General features: G+C 45.5%; 1 long non-coding RNA gene across 1 annotated transcript; it reads left to right on the forward strand.

Moving 5' to 3' along the window:
- Window positions 1-23,060: 23,060 nt before the first annotated feature.
- On the forward strand, window positions 23,061-24,127 carry LOC143443162 (uncharacterized). The gene is made up of 2 exons (XR_013111931.1): window positions 23,061-23,232; window positions 23,667-24,127. It is a non-coding gene; the product is annotated as an uncharacterized LOC143443162 (long non-coding RNA).
- Window positions 24,128-24,618: the final 491 nt, after the last annotated feature.

A 24,618-nucleotide genomic window follows, 5' to 3' on the forward strand; every position in this document is an offset into this window, starting at 1 on the left:
CACACTTGAGAACCATGCAATCAAGTCATTTAAATAATAATCAATAATAAAGTCATTTAAATAATAATAAATAAATAATCAAGTTATTTAAATAATAAATAAATAAATAAATGCCTCATTAACATTTTAAGTAAGCTTCTTATTTGTGACTGTATTCATAACTGTCCTTGGGGACCTACCTGCAACAGACCAGTGACCCGACCCGCAGGCCTAGTAATTCATGGGGGCAAGGAGGACCACAACCTGAAAAAAGAACGGGCGAGAGAGAGAGAAGGGACTCAAGGAAGCAAATGCTTGTCAAGAGTCATATATTTGGGCTCAAAGCGCTTTTTTATAATGCAGTTTGCAAAGGGAGGGGTAAGAGGGATCCAGGTGGTGGGAAAGTACAGAATCTTCTCAGCCTGTGCCCTGAAACATTGGCGGTCTAACTGCTTTTCTCAAAAGATACGGTACACTGCTTTAAATCTATAAGTCTATCTGTAACTGTCAAGCAGGACCTTGTGGTTGCTAGGGGGATGAAGCTGCAGGGGACGTAACTGTTGTGCAGGTGGGGAGAGGTAGGGGGTGAGGGTGAGAGGAGAGGGTCCTGGCTTCTGACAGACCAGGGTCTCATTCAGGTGGTTATGATCAACCCCTCAGCTGTCCACAGTGCAAGTTACTTGCTTGGTCTCTGGGGCCTCACACCCTTTCTGGGCATGCTTGCCCTGTTGATACAATTTTGCTCTTTCTCTCCTAGGCCTTCACATAGTATGTAATCCCCAAGAGCCCAGCTTCTCCCTCTGACTCTTGACTGCAATGAGGCAAGAAGACAAGAAGGAGTCAGAAGATATTTGTTACAGCCATTATTTTTCACTCAGGGCTCTAGTTTCTATCTTTGCCTAATATTCATAAATTGAAACTTGAGAGCTGGTCCCAAAAAAAGTCCCCAGAAGAGGTTTTATTATAGTGGGGTCGGATGCGGTGCATCAAGCAAAGTGAAACACTGCCACCAAGTGGTCTTTTCAAGTCATCACAGGCCAGGCTTCCCTTCCCGAGGCACCTGCCTCCTCCTGGAAAAGAAAGAATTTGAAAGATCAGTTAGGATAAACAAAGCCCTTTCCTTCTTTTTCCTAAAAATGTCTTATCTATAATCATAAACATATATTCACAGGGCTTATGGGAATATCTCAATTAGTTAAGTGTAAACATTAATAGCTCATTCCATTCCTAAACCCTGTGCTGTACTGTGCTGTGTTTTGTTCTGTTCTGATTTGTTTTGTTTTGTTTTGTTTTGTTTTGTTTTGCTTTGTTTTGTTTTGTTTTGTTTAGCCAGGTACAGCAGTGTAGATCCCAACACTGGGGAGAAAGAGACAGGCAGCTCCTTGGGGCTCAGTAGCCAACCAGCCAGGCATGCTCAGCCCAGGACAGTGAGAGACTCTGGCCGTTGGCTCCTGGGGAATGAGACCTAAGGTTATCCTCTGTCCTCTACACACAAATACACATCATAGTCACCAACACATCACATCAAAATGGAGGGGAAAGGGATAAGGGGAGAGAGGGGGAGAGAGAAAGCAGGGAGGCAGGGCAGGAGTGGGAGGGAAGAAGGAGACTTTAGCCCCATGCCTGTGCTCTCTCCAGAGTGTTCTCCTGGTCCTGCCCTTAAAAGACTCTGTTTCCAAGTGCTCAGAGTTCTGTGTCACCTCAGCATTCGCCGCAAACCCAATTCAGCCACAGCCGAAGTCTGAGGCTGAGTTCTGAAACACCCCCAAAGCCCTCTGGTTTGAACACTGAACACTAGCCCACGGAGTGAGACATCACTGAAGTGGCTTCAACTTGTTCAAGAGACATGGATGTCTCTACCATGTAGAATTTCCCTGTGCCTTGCTGTGAGACTCCACTTTACACACAGTGTATGACTCCATCATGAGTGCAAACTCAGAAGCAGGCCGGCCCTGCCCCTGGCTGTTTAGATAAACACACAAGGCCAGACTGATAAATAACTCATCCTTAGAAGTAAAAAAAGGAGCCACCTTATAAATCCACTGGAGCAGAATGGGAACATGTGAGACAAGGGCACATAAAAGCCTATGAAGAGGTCCAGGTCCAAGAACTCACAAACCAGCCAGACAGTAATGGGTGCAGCGCCCTCACCTGGACCTGTAAAGAGGGGACCTAACCTGTGGTAGCAACGGTCTTCACTTGCCTGTCGTCTGACTCTGTGTTGTGTGCATCACAGACAGAGAACTCCCACCAGCCACGGGGGAGTTCTCACCAGCTCAGTCCTCACCCTCACTGGTGGTGTCACCTACCTACTTGCCATCCATCATCTGGCCTCTCCATCCATGTATCCATCCACTCGTACCCAATCCTGCCTTTTGTCTCTACAGCATCTACAGTGGTCCTGTACCACACCCTTCTAAGTTCAGCTCTGACCCTGAAGTCTAACCTGGAAGGCAGAACCTCTAATCCCTGCAGACTCCCTCTGCATCCTTAGCAACCTTCTGCTCGACTCCACTCATCCTCTGCAATATTCCTTAAGCTCTGAGATCCTCTAACTCTTTTGTGGCCATTCTGTAATTGGGTGGATAGATAGATAGATAGATAGATAGGCTGATAGATAGATAGATAGATAGATAGATAGATAGATAGATAGATGATAGAGATAGATACATACATACACATATAGATACATAGATATACATATATATAGATACATTATATATAGATACATAGACAGATATGATAGATGGATAGATAGATGATAGATAGATAGATAGATGATAGATAGATAGATGATAGATACATACATACATACACATATGGATACATATAGATACATAGATATACATATACATATAGATATATTACATATAGATACATAGACAGATATCATGACAGATGGATAGATAGATGATAGATAGATAGATAGATAGACAGACAGATAGATGATAGAGATAGATACATACACACACATATAGATACATATAGATACATAGATATACATGTACATATAGATACATTACATATAGATACATAGCTATCATGATAGATGGATAGATAGGTGATAGACAGATAAGTAGATAGATAGATGATTGATAAATAGGTAGATAGATAGATAGACAGACAGACCAATGATACAGATACATACATACATACATCATACATACATACATCATACATACATATATACATACATATATAGGTTAGATATACAGACAGACAGAGGACAGAAAGACTTGCTATAAGCTGTATAATTTGCAACCAAAGAGCTAATATGAGTGATTAAGATTAGAATAAGAAAATCCATGTTTGCCTCAGCAGGTATCAAGGGAAACCAGGACAGCGTGGCCACATCAGCCAATAAAGTAAGCAGAGCTGTGAATTTATTGTTAATCAATAATTTTTTGTTTTGTTTTTCAAGACAGGGTTTCTCTGTATAGCCCTGGCTGTCCTGGAACTCACTTTGTAGACCAGGCTGGCCTCGAACTCAGAAATCCACCTGCCTCTGCCTCCCAAGTGCTGGGATTAAAGGCATGCGCCACCACCGCCCGGCAATCAATAAATTTTGACATCACGGAAAGATGCAAGCATGTCTGTGACATAGCCTGCTCATGATACCTGTCAAGTGAGAAATCCAGGCTGCCATGGCCCAAGAAAACCGTCAAATGGGCAAAATGAACACAAATTTGCAATGGCAGCCAAGAAAGCTAACAGAAGGTCCTGTGGAGATCTCGCTCCTAGGTTTAACCAGACTCTGAAGTGTGTTGTGGGTAATGATAACAGACACAAGATCGGCATGGCACCTGAACCGTATCGACCACATGGGCTCTGCTGTGACCCGTATGAAGTGTGCACGGTACGTGGCTGTGTCAGCGAGCCACACACATCGCTTTGTGATTCTTTTAGCCCAATCGTAACTTGAATATTATCAGACAAAATATTTAAGTTTCTGCTTCATGAAGAAAGTGGTTGTTTTTTCTCTTAGTAGTAGGCAGAATGAATCAGGTACACTGCAGGTTTTAACCCTTTTGTCGAATATGGACCAAATTGAGTTCCTCCCAAGAATTATGGTTTCATTTTCAAGGACGTGAACACATAGATGTTTTCGGTGCTTGAATTTAATGAGTCAATCAAACAACTATGTTTAAGAAATATGGAAAATGGAAAGGCCAGGGTGTGTATGGGGGAGGTGTAGGGTCAGGACGTGTACCAGGAGGGATGTGAGGCCAGGTTATATGCCAGGAGGAATGTAGGGTCAAGAAACATTGGGATAGCATATAAGAAATGAAGCCCACACATGAGTCCTACACACACACACACACACACACACACACACACACACGTGCATATGTGTGTGCATATCTGAGGCCCAGGGCTACAAAATAGCTGGACATTCAGGTCTCCATTTTTTGAAATACTGGCTGAGAGCCTGAAGTCTGAGTCTCTGCCCTTACTCAGAACCTTCTGAGCTTTGAAATGCCCGAGCATCACCCAAATCTCAGAGTTTCAGTTTCCTTTCCCCACCAGCAGAACGATGAGGCCAGACAGAGACTATCTGTGATGCACTGGTTTCCCAACAGCTCCTCCCATGTGCCTAACACTCCATCTTAACTATGAATCAGACCCACCAATCTGCAAAACAGAAACTGGCCACAACCTCCCAGCAGAGACTTCTCCACCCATCACATCAACAGCTCTTGACCTGAGGGCTCCAGATGTTAGCAGTTACCCCCTCAGCTTGCCTGGACCCAGGCTACTTTTCTCCTGGCAAGATCACGTGGCAATAAGGTCAAAACTCCCCACAACTGGCTGAAGCATCTTTCCCAGCAATCTGCATCTGGGAATGTGTGCCTTCACTCCTAAGCCCATAGAATCAGGTAGAAAGAATAGTCCATCCTGAGGTTTATTCTACTCCCATCAGAAGCACCAGAAAAGCTACTTCGCACCTTTGTACATAGTCCACAAAGGCACCTGAAGACACCACTGGCCCTCCTCAGTCCTCAGTCAAAAGCCTGTCTATTCTATCCCCAGAGAATTAGAGGAAGCTGAACCTGTGCCTAAGCAAATCTAGATGAGATACAGGGTAAAGCCCTAGGAAAGGTGCTAGAGAATAATATCACAGCAGCTTCCCGCCTTGGCCCGGGGAAAATGGCCACCCTGGCACAGGTGAAAGTGGCCTGTTAATTCTCTCTCAGCCTTTGAAAGGGCTCCTCCAGGCTCCTAGCCTCCAGTTCACCCACTTTCATTCCCCCACAACTGTGACCTTTCTCCTAGTTTCTAACCCTTATCCTACCTTGCTCCCAGCTGCCTCTGTTAAAGAAAAGTTCACGCAAGAGCTAGGGAGACAGCCCTGTAGGTAAAATCTTGGCATTCTGAGTGGATGATCTGCAATCCTGGTATTTGGAGCACAAGAGAAAAGGAGAAAGGCAAAAGGCAAGAACCAACTCTCAAAGGTTGTCCTCTGTTCTCCACAAGTACAACATGGTACACACATGGCCACGATAACACACTATACACACATGGACACACACACACTCTATACACACACACCATATACATCATACACACCAAACACAAATACACACACACATACCGTATACATCATACACACCAAACATACACACACACACACATACCATACACATCATACACACCAAACACACACACACAAGACCATTGAAAACTGGCCTGACTTCCCCTTCCCTGAGAACTAGCTTTCATGGTACCAAAAGGCTCCAAAAGGAGAGAGGCAACCAACAGTCCTACTCACCTGTGCTTGCCCGTGAGCCACATCAATGACCCTGATGGTGCTGTAAAGGCACACAGACCTTGGTGCTAACTTAAGTCCCACTCGCTGGGCAGTGGTGGCGCATGCCTTTAATCCCAGCACTTGAGAGGCAGAGGCAGGCAGATTTCTGAGTTCGAGGCCAGCCTGGTTTACAGAGTGAGTTCCAGGACAGCCAGGGCTACACAGAGAAACCCTGTCTCAAAAAACAAAACAACAAAAAAAAAAAAAAAAAAAAAAAAAAAAAAAAAAACCCAAAAACAAAAAACCTTAAGTCCCACTCAACAAGAGGAAACCATGCCTGGTACTGGAACCTAGTAACTAATCAGTGCTGGTGACGTCATGGTCACTGGAAACCTAGTAACTAATCAATGCTGGTGAAATCGAGGTCAATGGAAACCTAGTAACTAGTCAGTGCTGAGGAACTCATGGTTACTGGGAAACCTAGTAACTAATGAGTGCTAGTACCTCAGGCTCAGTGATCACTGCAGAAGAGGAGGTGGAGATTGTTAGAGCCCGAGGATCAGGGAGTTTGCCGTGAGACGGTGTCTCCCCGTAACATCAGAAGCTGTCCTGTAAAGTCTCACCAACATGACTGCCCAAGTGTGAGCTGAGCAAGGAAGACACCAACGAACACGCCAAAGTGGAGGAAAAGCCCAGAGGGCTCAATCCTACACAAAGAGCTACAGGCAACTGAGGAATCCTGGGAGCGGGAGGAGCGGTCCTCCCCGGGAAAGAGCACACTGATTGGTTGTCCAGTGGCAAACAGCCCTGAAGAGATACATACAATGTAACATTGTATGGACAGAAACCCTGTCTCAAAAAAAAAAACAAACAACAAAAAGAAATATATGTGTATATACACACATATGGATGTATGCAATTACAGTAAATGAAACAGAAGAGGCCATGACTTTGAAGGAGCGTAGGCAGGGGTAAGGGAAGGAAAAACATTGTGATTGAATTATGACTCAAAAATTAAAAAAAAAAAAAAAAATACTACAGAGAATGCTTGTCAGGCTTTGTCGGGATTTATCAGAGAGACAGAGAGAAACAGAGAGGGGGGAGAGAGAGAGAGGAGAGAGAAAGAGAGAGAGATCTCCATAAGAAAAATCTCAGCCGAGCGCTAAATTGCAGAGCCCACAGCAGGGGAGCCTCACAGCAGGGAAGAGATTGAACTTGACCCCAAGCCCAGGTTCCAAGCATTTGCTGAATGGTGCTGACCTCAGCTCTGCGCAAAAGGCACTTCTCAAGCTGTAAATCCCAGGACCTCCTTTCAATTGTACACATTTAAAAGAACACTTTCTTCCAAAAAGTACAGAGGCCAACAAGACTGAAGTTTGTGGGGCCTCCCTGGGAGGTATCCTGTGTCTCCTTCCCGATAGCCTCCTACAGAGCATGCTCTGTACTGCTCCTGTGGAGACTGGCCTCATCCGGAAGCCTAAATTATTATCGGAGGGCCCTGAGTCAGAACTCTACACTTCAGAGTGTCCACTCATCTGCAATCAAAAACCCATGTCCCTTAAGGAGAAGCTACACCCCAAGCCTGTGCGGTGTCCCTCGAGTTTCCACAGCATGTGGAAACCACCTGTGTTCTGTGGTTTGCAGAGCATCTCCCAGCTAGCCAGCTCAGCCCTCACCCACAACAAAGCTGCAGGCAGTTTTCACCCCTGCCAGGTTAGAATTTAGCTTGAATCTATAAAACCACGGACTCTTTGGTGAGCTGACAGAGAAGCAAGCCCCAGAACTTCCATAGTTCTAAGGGAAAACAGAAAGACAGGGAAGGCTGGGTGTGTGGGGAGGGAAAAGGAGTGTGTGGTGTATCAGAGAATCCAGAATTCCAGCACTTGATCAGATGCCTGGAGTCCTTATCTCTTCCAGGTTGTAAATCTGCAATCGCCTTGGGATCTCAGCAGTCCATTTCAGGGAAAGGACGCATGCTAAACTTCTTGTGCAACCTCAGTGGCATCTGTTTTTAGCCTGTGAGATTGCAATCCCATCCAAGGTGTCTCCAAAGTCAACCTGTAATGCCAATTATCAAGAAGGAAACAGAGGGAGAGAAGGGTTGGGACACCCAGAAACCTTGGAGCAATGAAATTCCAAAAGGATTTCACAATCCTATCTACAGCCGCCAATAGGACATATGAAAGGAGGACCTTCATCTTCTCTCCTCTCTCTTCTTCTTCTTCTTCTTCTTCTTCTTCTTCTTTTTTTTTTTTTTTTTTTTTTTTTTTGGTTTTTTCAAGACAGGGTTTCTCTGTGTAGTCCTGGCTGTCCTGGAGCTCACTCTGTAGACCAGGCTGGCCTGGAACTCAGAAATCAGCCTGCCTCTGCCTCCCAAGTGCTGGGATTAAAGACGTGCACCACCACCACCTGGCCTCCTCCTCCTCCTCTTCCTCCTCCTCCTCCTCTTCCTCCTCCTCCTCCTCCTCTTCTTCTTCTTCTTCTTCTTCTTCTTCTTCTTCTTCTTCTTCTTCTTCTTCTTCTTCTTCTTCTTCTCTCTCTCTCTCTCTCCCAATCTCTCTCCTCTCTTAATCGATCTCCCAATCTCTCTCCCTTTCTCTCAATCTCTCTCTCTCTGCTCCCCACCCCCATTACTTAAGCCCATACTAAAATATCTTCAACAAAATCTTAGTTCTGCTTCATAAACTGACTCAAGAATTCTTTCCAGGGTTGAAGCTATGGACTCTGGTTTGGGTCTGAGTCAAAATTCCTAAAAGATTAGGGGAAATTCTGCTAAAAAGCTGGAGCATACAGCTGAGTCTTTGTCCCCCTGACCACTGACAGTTTCCCTGCATCCAGGCAAGCTAACTCGATGTTCCATATGTCCCAAAGCCACTGCCCCCACTACAGATGCTCTGAACCAGTGCCTTTGTGTCCCACCTGGCCTCTCATTATAAAAGTAATGGCACCCTGAGAGCTAGTTCATGGCTATAAACCTGTAAATTCCTGTTGCTGGCCTTGTGGAGAGTGGCTAAGTCTGCAGCGGGTAGTAGTTCATACTCAAAACATTTGTATTGGAATTGGTGCATTCCTAGAGGGAGGGAGGCCAGAGGGATGAGTATCTTTGGTATTACTGTCACCATAGGAACACTGTGAGACTCTTCCCTCCCCCACCCCCCACACACACCCGTCACCCTCCCACCCATGAAATGTCAACAGTAAAATACACTGCAGGATCTGTTTGCACGCAGTGGGCCTGCACAGACCACAAACCAGTACAGTAAGTAGTCCTTCTTCATACCGCCTTGCAAGACTCCATGTATTTCCAACAGATTAATATGTCTGAGGAGGGATTCTAAGCTGAACCCTGCCTCTCATTTGATCTTGAGGGAGTGAGCTTCTCCCCAACAAAGCTGTCATGGAGTGCAGAGGGGATGGTGTTGAAGACTGGCAGTCACTCCTGCCAATGCATTTGGGGAAAGCACATCTTTGATCCCAGCACTTGGGAGGCAGAGGCATGATGATCCATGAGTTCAAGGCCAGCCTGATCCATCTAGTGAGTTTCAGGCCAATTGGGCTACACAGAGAGAGTCTGTCTGAAAAGGAAATATGCTCTCATCCCTGATTACTGGGGACCTGGATTCCCAGGATGCAAAGGCCAGAGGCCAGACTTGGTGGATTCATTTCACCCTGCAGAGCCTGTGACAATGACACAAAAGGCTATTGTTCTGGATACTCATTTGCTTGGGAATATGTGGGAAGGCTGGAAATGAGCCCAGGGTAGCCCTGAAGGAAAGGAAGGCTGTGAGCTAGCATCTCCCCTCCTCTCTTCTCTATGTTCTGTTTTCAGAGATGACCTGTCCCTTAATGTCCAAAGCTTAGGAAAGAGAAGCCAGGCAGGAGCTTCAACCAGGCACTAAATAAATATGTCAAAAACAAGATAAAAACCAAAATTCTTCAGAAAGTTGTGAGTCAATCAATGATTCATCCGGACACCCCACGAGTTTTGCTAAGATACGTATCAGGGCAGCTGAAGGACACAGGGATTCCGGAAAGGAGCTACTCTGCCCAGGTTCAAGCTACACCAAGGAAAGAAAAGCAGTAAAGTCAGTCATTGTTGCGTGGTAAGGCTAGGCCTGAGAGTTGCCCTCCTGCTTCCTGTGCCCCTAGGCCTCAGAGCCAGATGTGTCCTCTGCGCAATTCCGTTTAATTCCATTTTATTTTATTTTATTTTATTTTATTTTATTTTATTTTGTTTTTGAGATAGGGTCTCTCCAACGTAAATCTGGCTTGCCCATAACTCGTTGTGTATACTAAGATGGCTTTGGCTCATGGAGATCTGTCTGTGCCTGCCTCCGCCTCCGCCTCTGCCCCCCCCCCCGCCTCCTCCCTCCCCCCTTCCCCTTCCCCTTCCCCTCCTCTTCTCCCTCTCTCAGGCATATGCCACCACAATACAGGTCACCTTTCCTCTACTGCCTGCCAAGCCTTGCTGGTCACCTGCTTACATCCCCACATCAGGGTTAGGTTGACGCTGGATCTCCCACAGTAGAAGAGTGTCCTTCCTAAGTACAACCTGAGAAAATGTTTGTGTAAAAAGGTACAACAGCTATCCAGAGTCCGGCGGAGCCAAGGCTTGGTGATGTTCAAGGAAGCGCCGCCGTCTCAGGATCCAGTACCCCTAGGGCCGACGCCAAACGCTTCTTCCTCCCTTAGCACGTGCGTTATTAGTTACGTCTCCTTTGCTTGATGTAAACAATGTCTTAAAGTAACTTGGGAAGGAAAGGGTCTATTGCCTTACAGGTTCAAGTCTATCACCAGGGAATCTGAGGCAGGAACACAAGGCAAGAACCTGGCAGCAGGAACTGAAGCACAGGCCATGGTAGAGCTCTGTTTGCCCACTTGCTCGGCCTGCTTTCAACCCAGGACCATTTGTCCAGCTGTGGCACCGCCCACGGTGGGCTGGATCCTCCCATGTCAATCATTATTTCTTCTTCCCACGTGACTCTAGTATGGGTCAAGTTACAAACACTAACCAGCGCAGGATAGCTCAGAAGGACAGGGTCAGTTCTGAACTCCCAGACCCAGGACCGAGGCTGGCCTGCTTTGCACACACAGCATTCAGACAGATGCCGAAGCTCTTCCCACTCTGTCTGGGAGGCCAGGGCAGGATTCATGTGATTCATGGCACTTGTGTCTGCCAGAGCTTAGCCCTGCCAGAAACCAACAAACTAATGCCTGAATTCCCCCCCACACACACACACACCCAAACTAGATCTAATTAAGCAATTTGTTTTTGTTGTTTGTTTGTTATGCTATTTTTTATTTATTTTTGAGACACGGTGTTACTGTGTTGCCCAAAACAGTCTTGAACCTCTCATCCTCCTGTCTCAGCCTTGCAGAGGTATTACAGGCAACTAGGATTATAGGTGTGCATCAGCCAGTAAAACTATTATAAACTCAAAGATAACTAACTAGACCACATAGAACTAACGTCTTGAACCATTCTATGAACTTCACTAAGTCACAGACCTTGGTGGAAAGCATTGCACAAGGCTTGTCATAAAAAATGAACTCACCCTCAGTGGGGAATGAGAATGTTGTGACCAGATGAACTTTGAACTGTGAGTGACAGGCTCCTCCTACACCCAAAGGATCAGCATTGCACTGACTCCTTAAGCCTCACACACATGGGGCAAGCCCTGGGGCCCTCAGGAATACCAAAACCCACATACGCTCACACCTCCTGTATACAACTGCGTTGATGTGTAAGACAACGTTGGGATGTACTGTGTCTAGCCTTCGAGTCCTCTTACATTTTAGGTCACCTCTAGGTTACTTATGATACCCAGTGCAATGCGCATGCTACTTAAATACTTAAATACTGGCCAGAACATGACCTCCTAAATGATTCTTGGAGGTTTTGGCAGAAGCAGAAGACCGACTCCCAGAAGTTGTCCTTGACTACACACACACACACACACACACACACACACACACACACACACTAATAAATGGCTGAATAAATAAACAAACAAGCAAACACTAAATGGTTGTTATTCCACACTGCTGAGGAATGAGGACAAGAGCAATCCCTGCACATGCTCAGTACAGATGCGAGCCTGCACATGCTCAGTACAGATGCGAGCCTGCACATGCTCAGTACAGATGCGAGCCTGCACATGCTCAGTACAGATGCGAGCCTTAGCACAGATGCAAGCAGCAAGCCTCGGCAACAACACTGCACCTAACCCATGGCTAGTCGAATCCACAGATATGGAGGGCTCACTACTGATTCTACAAAGTCCAGAATTTCTTCCAACTGATTGATATTTTGAAGTTACATTTTTTAATTATTTATTTGTGTGCTTGTGTGTGTGTGTGTGTGTGTGTGTGTGTGTGTGTGCAGTTGCTACAGGTTCTGTGTTGAGATCAGAGGACAACCTCAAGGGCCAGTCCTTGCCTCTTATCTTGTTTGAGGCAGAGTCTCTCTTACTGGTGGTGGTGGTGTTACTGGTTCACTGTGCTGGCTGGTTATGAGAGGAGGGAACCTCAGCTGAGAAATTGCCCCCATAAAATCAGACTGCAGGCAAGCCTGTTGAGCATTTTCTTAATTAGTGATTGATGGGGGAGGGCCTAGCCCATTGTGGGTGGTGCCATCCCTGGGCTGGTGGCCCTGGGTTCTGTAAGAAAGCAGGCTGAGCAAGCCAGGGGAGCAAGCCAGTAAGCAGCATCCCTCCATGGCCTCTGCATCAGTTCCCACCTCCAGGTTCCAGCCCTGGTTGAGCTGTCCTGACTTCTTTTGATGATGAACAGCAGTATGGAAGTGTAAGCGGAATAAATTCTTTCTCCCCATGTTGCTTCTGGTCACAGTGTTTCATCACAGCGATGTCACCAAGAATGTCTCTCGCAGCATACTTCACTGTGCTGACTATCACTGCCACTTCCTCCTGTGGCTGCCCCGCGCTCCCTGCTGTGCTCCGCCCCCTGTCCTGTGGCTGCTCCGCCTTCCCTGTTGTGCCCCGACCCCGTCCTGTGGCTGCCCCGCCCTCTCTGCTGTGGCACCCACCTCCCTACCCTCTGACCTGTGTCTGCCCTCAGCCTGCCCTGCTGCACTTTACCGCTCAGAGCTGTGCTGTCTTCCCATTTACAGGCTCCTCTCCTCTCCTGCTGCTCCTCAGAATCTTACAACGCGAAGCCTACTTCCCAGACTCTTCTCCAGCTCAGAGTAAATTCGACACATTTGATACTATGTGTCAAAGGACAATAGAGTTAGGGGGGAGTCCATTCTGTGAAGAGCTTAAGCCACTCAGCAAATTCCTTCAGAGGAGGGTAGACACAGACTTCTTGCCCTCAGGTGGACTCTCCCAGCTCAGACCCATGTAACTAGAAGGAAGACGTTGAGGGAGCCAGCTGTCTGTGGTCTCTGGAAGACACCACCAGGGTTTTCTACTTCCCTCCAGGGCCCTGGGAATTTTGTGATCTCAGACCCAGTTTTGATAACAATCCTGGCCTTGGGGCTTTAAATGACTTCCTTATACTGTTTACACATTGTTCTGTATTAATGTCACCAACAGGAGCAGCTCCAGAGTTGTCCCTTCATCTTACAGATAAAGAACTCTGAACTAGAAACATGAGTGCCTTGCCCAGTGATTACATAATGGGTGCTGGTGCGCACTGGGGTGGACGTGCTCTGTCCTCCATGGCTAGGGAGATCACACTGATGCTACATTGTGATAGTCTCTCAGGCTCCCAAGGAAGGACTTCACCTTCCGAGAATCATTTTATAATATCTCCCAGAAGTTTCCTGTTCACGGTGCTCCTTTGTCCTGTGTTCAAGGAAGACATCACGTGTGGGTCACTTCACCTGGAAAGTAATTGGCTTTTTCTCTTTTGTCTTTTTTCCCTAATGCCTAGCTAGTTAGTGAAAAATTTTTAATTTTTTTAAAAGATTTTCTTTATTTTTATTTTTTGTGTATGGGTGTTCGCCTGAATGTATGTCTGTGCAGTAGGTTTGTGCAGTGTCCGAGGAGGCCAAAAGAGGGGTGGTGGGATCCCCTAAAACTGAAATTACAGATGGTTGTAAGCTGCCATATGGGTGCTAGAAATTGAACCAAGGCCCTCTGGAAGGGCAGCCAGTGCCCATAACCACTGAGCCTCCTCTCCTGTCCCAAGTTATTGAACTCTTAATCTTAAAAATTTATTAGTCCCTGCAAATACCATAAGCAGCCATACCCATTTTACAAATAGGAAAACTGAGATCTGAAAGGTGATTGCTATAGCAGGCTGTGGCTTCAGAGCCAGCTGTGCCTGTGTCCTGAGCTCAGACCATGCACACTGCACCGGTGCCCTCCGTTACTTCAGCATCCACAGGTCTCCACGTGCCATCGTCCCCCAGTGAGGGTAGAGCAATCCTTCTTTTCCCAGAGCCTCCCAGGATTCCTCTTCAAATGGCATCTCTCCTGCCTCCACATTCTTCACTGTCCTTCCCACCCTTCATAGGCTGCACCGTACATGCATGGGCCCAAGCGAGATCACCTTCACCGTCACACAGGAATTCTGTCACCAGACCTCTCAGTGGCTGTTGAGGATGTGCTTGGCTCTGGTCAACAACAAGCTTTTGTCTGTCAGCACCAGGCACAGCTCCGGGTACCAGGAAAAACACAAGGCAACAAGGAAGTGGCAACAGACCTAGCCTCTGTTCTCAAGTTACCAGGAATTCAAAGTGAATTAGCGGTCAGCAAGCACACAGTGAGTTTAGGTACAGCCGTGTGAGCTCCTCAGGCCACCAGGGCCTGGGATATCATCAATGACATGCCAGGGAAACAAGTGGTACCAAATGCAGCCCATTCAGACCAACCTGACCCCTAAGAAAGGAAGTCCATATTCCCGAGGCACAAGTATAGAACCATCTCACACAAATACACACTCATACACATACACACACACTCACACACACCACATGCATTCCTTACACACTCACACCAACATGTACACCATACACACAACTCACACAGTCACATACACACACTCACACACACTAACACATGCCACACACACACCACTCACACACTCTCACATACTCATACACTCACATAGACATAGCCACACACTAACAAACACATAACTCACACACATGCTTTCTCACACACTACACACACTCACACACTCACACACTCACACACTTATACACACATACCACACACACTCCTCATACACTCACACACATTAGCACATGACACACACTACTCACACACATACTCATACACTCACAGAGACACACCCCCACACACTAACATACCATACACACACACTCACACAATTCACACACATGCTCTCTCAGACACTACATACACCACACACACTCACACATTCATATACACACATTCACATTCATACACACACTCACACATTCACACACTTACATACACACATAACCACACACACTTAAACACGCACACACATTCTCACATACACCACACATACTCACACATACCCAGTCACACCCACACACATTCTCAAATGCACCACACTCATACATGTACACAAACATACACTCACATATACTCACACGTGCTCACACACTACACACACTCACATACATACATACACACACTCACTCTCACATACACAGGACTTCATCACACATTATCAAAGTCCTGTTTATTCAATCAATGTACTTCATGTATCATGGTGTACCACATCTATTGATAAAATATAAAAATGCAAATACAAAGAAAAATCATTTTGAGTGGGCAAATATCAAAACCAAATAGACATGCAGGGATGTTGGAATTATCAAACACTGCCATGGGAAACTGGGTGCGACACTGAAGATCTATGTTCTATTACATGGTGAGCTGAGAAACAGACTCTGGAGCTCACAGTCAGCCTGGGATATAATGTAAGAAATTCATTTTTAAAATAAAAAGTAAGGGCTCAGAGGTTAAGAACACTAGCTGCTCTTGCAGAGGACCTGGTTTTGATTGATTCTTGTCACCCACATGGTAGCCTACAACCATCCATCACTCCAGCTCCAGGGGATCTGACACTCTAGTCTATCCTTCAAGGGGACTGCACACACATGCTGTAAACATTCTAAATCTAAATTAATTAATTAAAAATAAAATCAATATAATTTGAAATGAAAATTATAATAGAAATTGTTAGGGTCCAGAAGTTGCCCCACAAACCACATGAACACTTATCTCAGTGAGACAGGGATAATTTATTGAGTGCACACTCCAAGACTGATCAATCAGGGACACAGCCCAGACTCGGGAGCTAGGAGCTGTGACTACGAACTCTGCATCAGTTTACATAGGAAAAACCATAGTGAGCTCATACGCAAATGAGTGGCAGAGAAAGGGTGTCTGCCTTTTTCCGAGTTTCTTTAGTTGTTTAGACATAACAGTCCAAGCTAATGTCTATCTTGCTTTCTTGCTTGGTTCTGAGTGAAGGCTACAGCTGAGGAATTTCCAAGAAGAAATTCAGACAATCCAGACTATGCTAACAAGCTGAACAACCTGGTTCCTCTCTCTCTCTCTCTCTCTCTCTCTCTCTCTCTCTCTCTCTCTCTCTCTCTCTCTTTCTGTGTGTGTGTGTGAGAGTGTGTGTGTGTTATTCCAAATATCTAAAAGCGTGTGCTTTTTCCTACTTTGAACTTATGTTAATTACTAAGATACTTAAGTATCTAATATGTTTGTTGCATTAACACAAAAACATATTTTTCCGATTATATTCACTGAGTAGCAGAGACAGCAGTACAGGAGTGAGGGATGTTTGTGAGGAGAAGCCAGTACAAGATGCCTGTAGAACAGGTAGGCAGTATTGCTACACTCCCAGCCCTAGGTATGCTGTCTGGAGTATTGTTGGGGCAAAAGTATTAGCAGCTGGGTGAATGGATGGCTGGATGAACAGTGGGATTGGACCAGTGGTCAGTACACACAATACACCTGTGGAGAGAGCTCAGTCCACGAATTTGTTTGGGTTTGGGGTTTGGTTTCTGCTTGTTAGTTTTCTAAGGCTGTTTCTTATATTATTTTCATTTTTGTTGTTTGAAATCGTGTTTTGTTTTGGTTGGCTTTGAGTGTTTTGAGACAGACTCTCACTATGTAGCCCTGACTGACCTGGAACTTGCTATTTAGACCAGGCTAGCTTCAAACTTGTGCTGGTACCACTGCCTCTGGCCTCCCAAGTAGCAGGATTACAGATGTGACCACTTTCCTGGCTTAGTATCACATATTTGTAAACATATTTGTAAACAATTTCATTCATATATATATATATATATATATATACATACATATATATGTATGTGTATATATATACACACACATATATATGTATGTATATATGTAAAGTATACATACACACAGACACACACATATATATGTCTGACACATATATATGTGTGTGTCTGTGTGTCTGTGTATATGTGTATGTATGTGTGTATGTGTATATGTGTTAATATGTGTGTATATGTATGTCTATGTATGTGTGTCTATGTATGTGTCTATGTACATGTGTGTATATGTATGTGTTTGAATGTGTGTATGTGTATGTATATGTGTATATAAATATGCATATGCATATATGTGTGTATATGTGTGCATATGCATGTGTGTATCCATGTACGTATATGTGTGTGGATGTGGGATGTGTACGTGTATGTGTGTTTATGTATGTATGTATATGTGTGTATGTGTATATGTGTTTGTATGTGTGTATGTGTGTATATATTTGTGTGTATATATATGTGTGTGTGTGTATGTGTGTATTTATGTGTGTATGTGTGAATATGTATGTATGTGTGTATGTATGTATGTAAGTATGTATATATTTATGTGTGTATATGTATGTATGTGTGTGTGTATGTATGTATGTATATATTTATGTGTGTATGTGTGTATGTGTGTATGTGTGTATGTGTGTATGTACGTATTTATGTGTGTATGTGTGTGTGAGTACCTTGATCATTTTCTCCCCATCTCCCCTGTAAATCCCTATTCTTCTTCCTTCTGTGTTTGTTTTTAGTGACTCATTGACTCTTGTATTGTTGACAAGAGTGTGGCAATTTACCAGAGGCTTCACCTCGGTATCACACGTTTTAAATGACTAATTACATCTGAAGACTGATTTTTCCTTTGTCATCTTAAGAATGTTACGTTATGCATTAAAGAACATCACTGTGAAAAGGGAGCCATAGGTTTCTCCAGACTGCCACAGGGTGCATAGCATAAAAACTGAGTCACCCTTGACTTAAAGTATAAGAAGCCCTAAGTTTTTCCTCAGTACTGCCTGGGTTCTGCTCTCTCGTCAGACTCGATTGAATGAATGGCATTTGCTGACCCGGGAGCCCAGGTTATCATTATGAACTCTGTCTTATCATCAGCATTAGAAAGCAGCCGGGTGTCTCTCTATAACTCGCCTCTTCCAATCTCCTCACACAGTCTCTGTCGTTAAAGCCCTAGCTGACAGGCCAAGCTCCTCTCCTTACTCCACCTCCACTCTGTGTCCTCAGGAAGGAGCACTCAGAATATTAGAATTCAGGTTACTCTCATGTAGGGCACCCCAAATCTTCTAAGTGAAGCAAGCCTAGGAGAGCTAGGATGCACCCCATTAGCAGAGTTTCAAACCAGAAATCCCCATCATAGCTAGAACACACAGGTTTCTGGTTTTGTCTTTTGGTTTCTCCTGGTGATGGATATTCATTCATCCATGTTACCTGTTCTTCTCGAGTCTATCCTAGGAAAGAACAAACTTGGCAGGATACACAGAATGGGATGTCAAGAGATCCTCTAAGGTGGGCAGGAGGAACAGCATGGTGCACTTCTTCAATCCCAGCAACGAGAAGACAGGAGGCAGAGACAAGTGGCTCCTGGAACCTGAAGGCCCGCCAGCCTGGCCTCAGTTCTGGCACAGTGATAGATTTTTGTCTCAAACAAAAAGTGGCAGGAGCCTGAGGAACAACATCAGAGTTCACCCTCTGTGAGATCAGGGCATGGGCACCCATGCCCACAAACAGAATTACATCTAAGCAGGGTGGTAAATGCCTATGGTCCCAGCACAAACCCTCGAGGGGTGAAGGACCCAGATACAACAGCAAGGTTGAGGACAGTTTGGATTCGACTATATGTCAAAAAAAAAAAAAAAAAAAAAAAAAAAAAAAAAAAAAAAAAACCTTTAAAAATTCCCATTTCCATCAGGGCACAAGAGTCAACAACTGTCGCCAGGCATCTCTCAGATCCTGGCTCAGCCTCCTCTGCTGAGCCAGGGACATTTGCTGCTACAAAGAATCGATGAGAATTCTTCCAGTCTGGTTTGTACAGTGTTTTACCTTCTGAATATGTATCTAAGTTCTTCAGCCCCTTTTATAATTTCTGGCTGTTGTTTATACCCTATTTCAGATGCTACACTGTAACCCTTCCCCTCCATCACATCCAGCCCCTTGGACCAGGGATTAAGATGTGTCCACACCAATGTGGAGGCTGGCTGGGGGAACAGCCTCCAGTGGGATGGGAGAGGCAAATGGTGCCTGGGGGGAGGGAGGGGTGCAGAAATTGGTCTTCTCTCTGCTTTCCTACCTTGGGCTTGGCAGCTCCATTCAGGAGCTCAGGACATTTCCTTTGTGACTTCAGTTCCTCTCCTGTCCTCCATGCTGTCTGTCAGATCACAGACCTCAGCATGGTGAGCTGTCACTGTGGCTTCTAGACGTGGGCAGTCCTCTCACAGTGACTTCCAGGAAGTAGTTGATGCCCAAGATAACCAAAGAGGAGTAGGAAAAGCCCAAGTCTGTAAGGCAGACAGCCCTGGCTTGGGTTATCCACTACCACAGGTTTAAGCAATGATACGGTTTAACTTCCAGGGATTGAACGCAAGCACCTCATGGTAGGCAAGCATTTTCACAATAAACTACACTTTCAGCTGTGGGGTTTAACTTCTGAGCCTCCTGGGCGTCTTCTCTAGGCTCGGTGATGCTTGGCTGCTCAGCGATCAGCTGAGTGTGCCCATCTGCTCTCTCTGACCAGAGCTGTATCCTACCCTCAGTCTTCACTGCCTGACACCTTCTCCACCTGGCTGCAAAGAACTTAAGGTTCTTAGCCTGCTGTATGAACAGCCACACCCTGGTAAGATCACAGAGGAGGCAAGGCTGGGGAGTCTGACTCCAATTCACTTCCTGAAACTAGGCAGAAGGAACGGCTTGGGAAACTCCAGCCTTGCTCTGTAGGTGACACATATCACAGGAGCTCCTTCTGGCTCTCTCACCCAAGACTCAGCTCTGACGTTTGCATGACTTAATTCTTGGGTGGAGACATGTAAATACAGCCATTCTGTCCGTGGCAGACCAAAGCTACATATTTACTCTTTCCTCTTTGGCTGTGAGACCAACTTAAAATTTTCTCCACATTCAGTGAACCGGTTTTGAGCAACTGAATTAGAGTTGGGGCTGGAGCATGTAGTCCTGACTGGTCCTGTTAGATGGCTTGGGCAGGGCTCAGTCTCTCAGACTTACATCTTACATCTCAGAGGTCAGAGCCTTTGCCCAGTGTTCACCAGGCCCAGGGTTCCACCTCCAGCATCACAAGCAAAACAAACAAGGAGGCCCTGATCATCATCAAACACCTACTGTGCGCCAGGATGACTGCAGAGGTTCAGAGTCCATCAGTGAATTAGAAAGCCCTGCCTTCATGGGGCCCACAGTCTAGCAAGAGAGACCAGAAAATCAACTGCGTAAACAGGTGCAGTGTTTCTCCTCCTCCTCCCTCCTCAGAAGGACAACCATCAGATTACCTTATGCATGATTTCCAGATGCCAGGAGCACAGGCACTCTGGGTAACCTTCCTGACCCTGCGTATGCTTAAGAACTTGTGAGTGTCAATACATTATAATGACAGTTCTTCCCAGAGCTCACTTACATCCTTTAGAAACTATGGCGGTCAACTTTTTTTAAAAAAAGAGGGGGAATTTTTAAAAGCCTTTTGTTTCTGACACAAAGAGCCTACAGTTCCTGGTAGCAGGGATACTTAGGAGGCAGGTACTCGTTGCTTGGAGATCTTACATCCTTGACCTGCTTCTATGCCAGGCTCTGTACCTGACTTGGGAGAACCTGTGATGCCCACGTGTCCTTGTCCAGAGGTGAGGTGGTAGACCTTAGGATAGTCTTTCAGGGGCCAGTGCCAGTTCAAGTGAAACCCAAGGCCAGAGCAGAGTCTTAAGAGTCTGGAAGATTTGCCAGCAAGGAAAAGAGAAAAGATCAAGAGGTGAGAGCCATATGTGACCCCAAGCAGGGAAGTGAGGGCCAAGTGGGACTCCGAGCTGCTCCACCACAGAAAGCAGAGACATCAACCACCATGGTCACTAGAGGAAGCTGGGAAATCCAGCTATGTCTCTTACTTGCTCTATGGTGTGTTGCATGACTGGTTGGAAGTCATTTAGAATGGCTGCTTCGAATGATGCTTGTGAGCTAACCTTGACTGGGAAAGCCGTAAGGAGCAGTCCTTCCCTTGAGCCAATCTGGTTCTGATTGTAATTGCTGCACTGTCTCTGCTCAACAACCACTCTACCACAATGAAGGGACCAGATTTAAATGCGCCTCTGTTACTCCAGGAAGGACGAAGCACACCCAGGGCTCTTGAAGTTGAAGCAAAGGATTAAAAGTTTGAGACCAAACTGGACTATGCAGCAAATCCTGTGTCAAATAAAGCAGACAACCAAAAGTGTCCATATTCCCAATGTCCTCAAACGATTCTGCGTTTGGCATAAGCTCTGCCTGCGTTACATGTTGAATAAGAGACAAATGGCTGACTGAGGTGCCGTTTTAACATATCAAAGCAGACCTGGTCTCCAGCTTCTCCCAGCATCCCTCAGTCCCTACCTGTTACAGATGTGGCTGGCAAACCCTGCTCTCTACAGCCCTGAGGCTATGCCGCCCTTTTCCCAGAAGCTCTTCCCTATATAATGAAGACATTTTGGTTACTGTACCTTTAGCCTCCTAGCTACTGCCCTGGTCCCCCCACCCCCCTTCCCCCTCTCTCTATGTGGCTCAGGGTCCTGATCACTCTGGACTCTCCCATTTGTCTCTGACTCTAGTTATACTCACCCTTTCACCTTCAATAAAATCTTCTCCACCACACCTAGGAGCAGCCACGTTCTTTCCTTTCCTTTTTAATTTTTTCATTCAGTGATCTAAGAGCCAAGACACCACCTCTGTTTCCTATGGGGTGTGAAGTGATGTCCAAAGCAAACATTATGCCCACTCAAAGCCTGATTTGAAACTTCCCTTCAGAGATCTCAGCAAAGGTAAGGACAACTCACAACAGCAAAAACCTTTACTTTGTTTTCTTTTTTAAAATGTGAGTTTAATTTTTAAATGTTTTAAAAGATTTTTTTTATTTTACTTTATCTCCTTGCCTGCATTTCATGTATATATATATTCACCATGCATGTGCCTGGTGCCTGTCGATATCAGAAGTGAGTATTGGATCTGAAACAAAATTTCAGACAATTGTGAGCTACCATAGCTGAGCGTAGGTCCCATGCAAAACCAGCCTGTGCTGTTAAGTGTGTGTGTGTGTGTGTGTGTGCGTGTGTGTGTGTGTATATTCCACTAATACTTGGTGTGCTAATAGCTCTGGACAGACAGTTTGAAAGGCTGAATACACTATAGATATAAATACTTTTTTACAATGTTTTTCACTCAGTATAATGTCAAACTTCTAGAGATGTCCAAGAACAACCTGAGTCTCCAAAACAGGGTTTCCTTCACTGCCAAGCTCCCCTGCTCTCCTTGTTCCATCTCCAGTGCAGACACGTACACACAGCGTTGCTATGGCTGCTGATCTGATGAATAAACCATTATTTATTATTTACAAACACTCCAGTACGTACATCCTAAGACCATCTAAACAAGTGCAGTTCTCAAGGTCAGGGTGTTTAACATAGATACATTAGTAAAATCCAAAATTCCGATTTGGTCAGTGGTCCTTACACTGCAATTCCCCTTAGGCTTTTGGTTTTATTTGGTTGGTTGGTTGGGTTTGGGTTTGGGTTTTTTGAGGCAGAACCTCTCTAAATAACCCAGGATGCCTTGAGCTCATGATAGCTGCCCCCAGGCGTGAGATTCTAAGTGTTATTCTCCTTTTGAGAAACAGTATAGGTTCTGGAAGAGCACATGACTTTCACAGTTAGAATCTAGGATTTTTTTTTTTTCCTTATTTAGAGCAACAAACCCCAAAGTACTCAGGTTCTGGTTTTCTCTCCCGTAAAGTGAGACTGTTAAAGCCTACATCAGAGTTCTCCAGAGAGACAGAAGTAAACACAGCATACATACCTGCAGGTATTTAGCTCTCCAGGTTCAGAGCTGGGCTCACAGTATCCTGGAGACCGAACAGTCCCAGGAAAGCGCTGGCAAGCTTAAACCTCAGGAAAGGGCAGTGCCTGAAGGCCCAGAGACTGAGAGCTTCTGCCTGGGTTCCAGTCACAGCATAAGAACTGGGAGTCTACGTTTTTCTGGTGGTTGTTTGTTTGTATGTTCCTTTTGTTGTTGTTGTTGTTTTGGTTTGGTTTGGTTTTGGTTTTGGTTTTGGTTTTGGTTTTTTGAGACAGGGTTTCTCTGTGTAGCCCTGGCTGTCCTGGAACTCACTCTGTAGACCAGGCTGGCCTCGAACTCAGAAACCCACCTGCCTCTGCCTCCCAAGTGCTGGGATTAAAGGTGTGCGCCACCACTGCCCGGCTTGTTTGTTCGTTTTAATGTTCACTTATTTATTTATTTGTGTGTATGTGTATGTGTGTGTGTGTGTGTGTGTGTGTGTGTGCGTGCGTGCTCACGCTAGTGGAGGTCAGAGGACAACTTTCTCGAGAGCTGGTTCGCTCCCTCCACCCTGTGGGATCCAGGTAACCTCCATTCTCTGAGCCAGCTCACCAGTTTTATATCGTCTAACCAATATTTCCTTTGCTCTAGGGCCCCAATGGAGAGTGCATCACATCTATTTATTATCATCTGATTAATGTCCTGTAAGCTGGAAGTGATGCCTTCTTTGTCTTTAATGATCTTACGCATGAGGATTATACGTCTGGGCGGATGTCGCTCATGGACTGGCTGGGATGTGTCTCTCTGTGATTACACTCAGGGTCTCCTGCTGGATCGAACAACAGAGGATACACTATGTCTCAGCATGTCCCGTCTGAAGGAGCAGAATCTTCCTGGTCCAGATTCCTTTGAGTGTTAATTGATCACAGTGGTTTCTTCTGGGTTTCCCCATAGAGTGTCTGTTCCCGTTTACTTCCACTAAGCGAAAACATGTCACACACAGGAGAAGGTTCTCGGCGTCTCTGCAAATGTTCTGTCGTAAAGTTTCAGACGTGAGTGTTAGCACCCACTTCATAGCTCTTGCTATGATGGTTATAAAATACTCAACAAAACCATTGGTTGTATTTGACTACTTACTTTGTCCAAAGATGATCTTCCCCCCCTCAGAACAGCCAACCATCTAAAAGTTCTGAGAAGGAACAGGGTATTTCCCCCAACGGAATGTCAGGACGACAATTCTGTAGACCAAGCCTGATGTATTTAAAGCTTGACTATGAGCCAAGTGTGACCGTGTATGCATGTGATCCAATATTCAAGATGCTGATGCAGGAACATTGGCAGAGGGTTTGAGGGCAGCCTGAGCTACTTCCAATCTAACTTCAGAAGCATAGAGATGCCCTGTCTCAAAATAACAATAAAAATAAAACAGCTTTGGGGCCTAGGGAGACAACTCAGTTGATAAGTACTTTCCACACAAGCATGAGTTCAGGTCCCTAGCGCCGACACCCAAGGTCAGGCATGGCAGTACATGCCTGTCTATCCAAAGCTGGGGAAACAGAGGCAAGAGGATTCCTGGAGCTTGCTAGCTAGCCACCCTAGCCAA

The sequence above is a fragment of the Arvicanthis niloticus genome, chromosome 8 (assembly GCF_011762505.2).
Source record: "Arvicanthis niloticus isolate mArvNil1 chromosome 8, mArvNil1.pat.X, whole genome shotgun sequence".
NCBI lineage: Eukaryota > Metazoa > Chordata > Mammalia > Rodentia > Muridae > Arvicanthis > Arvicanthis niloticus.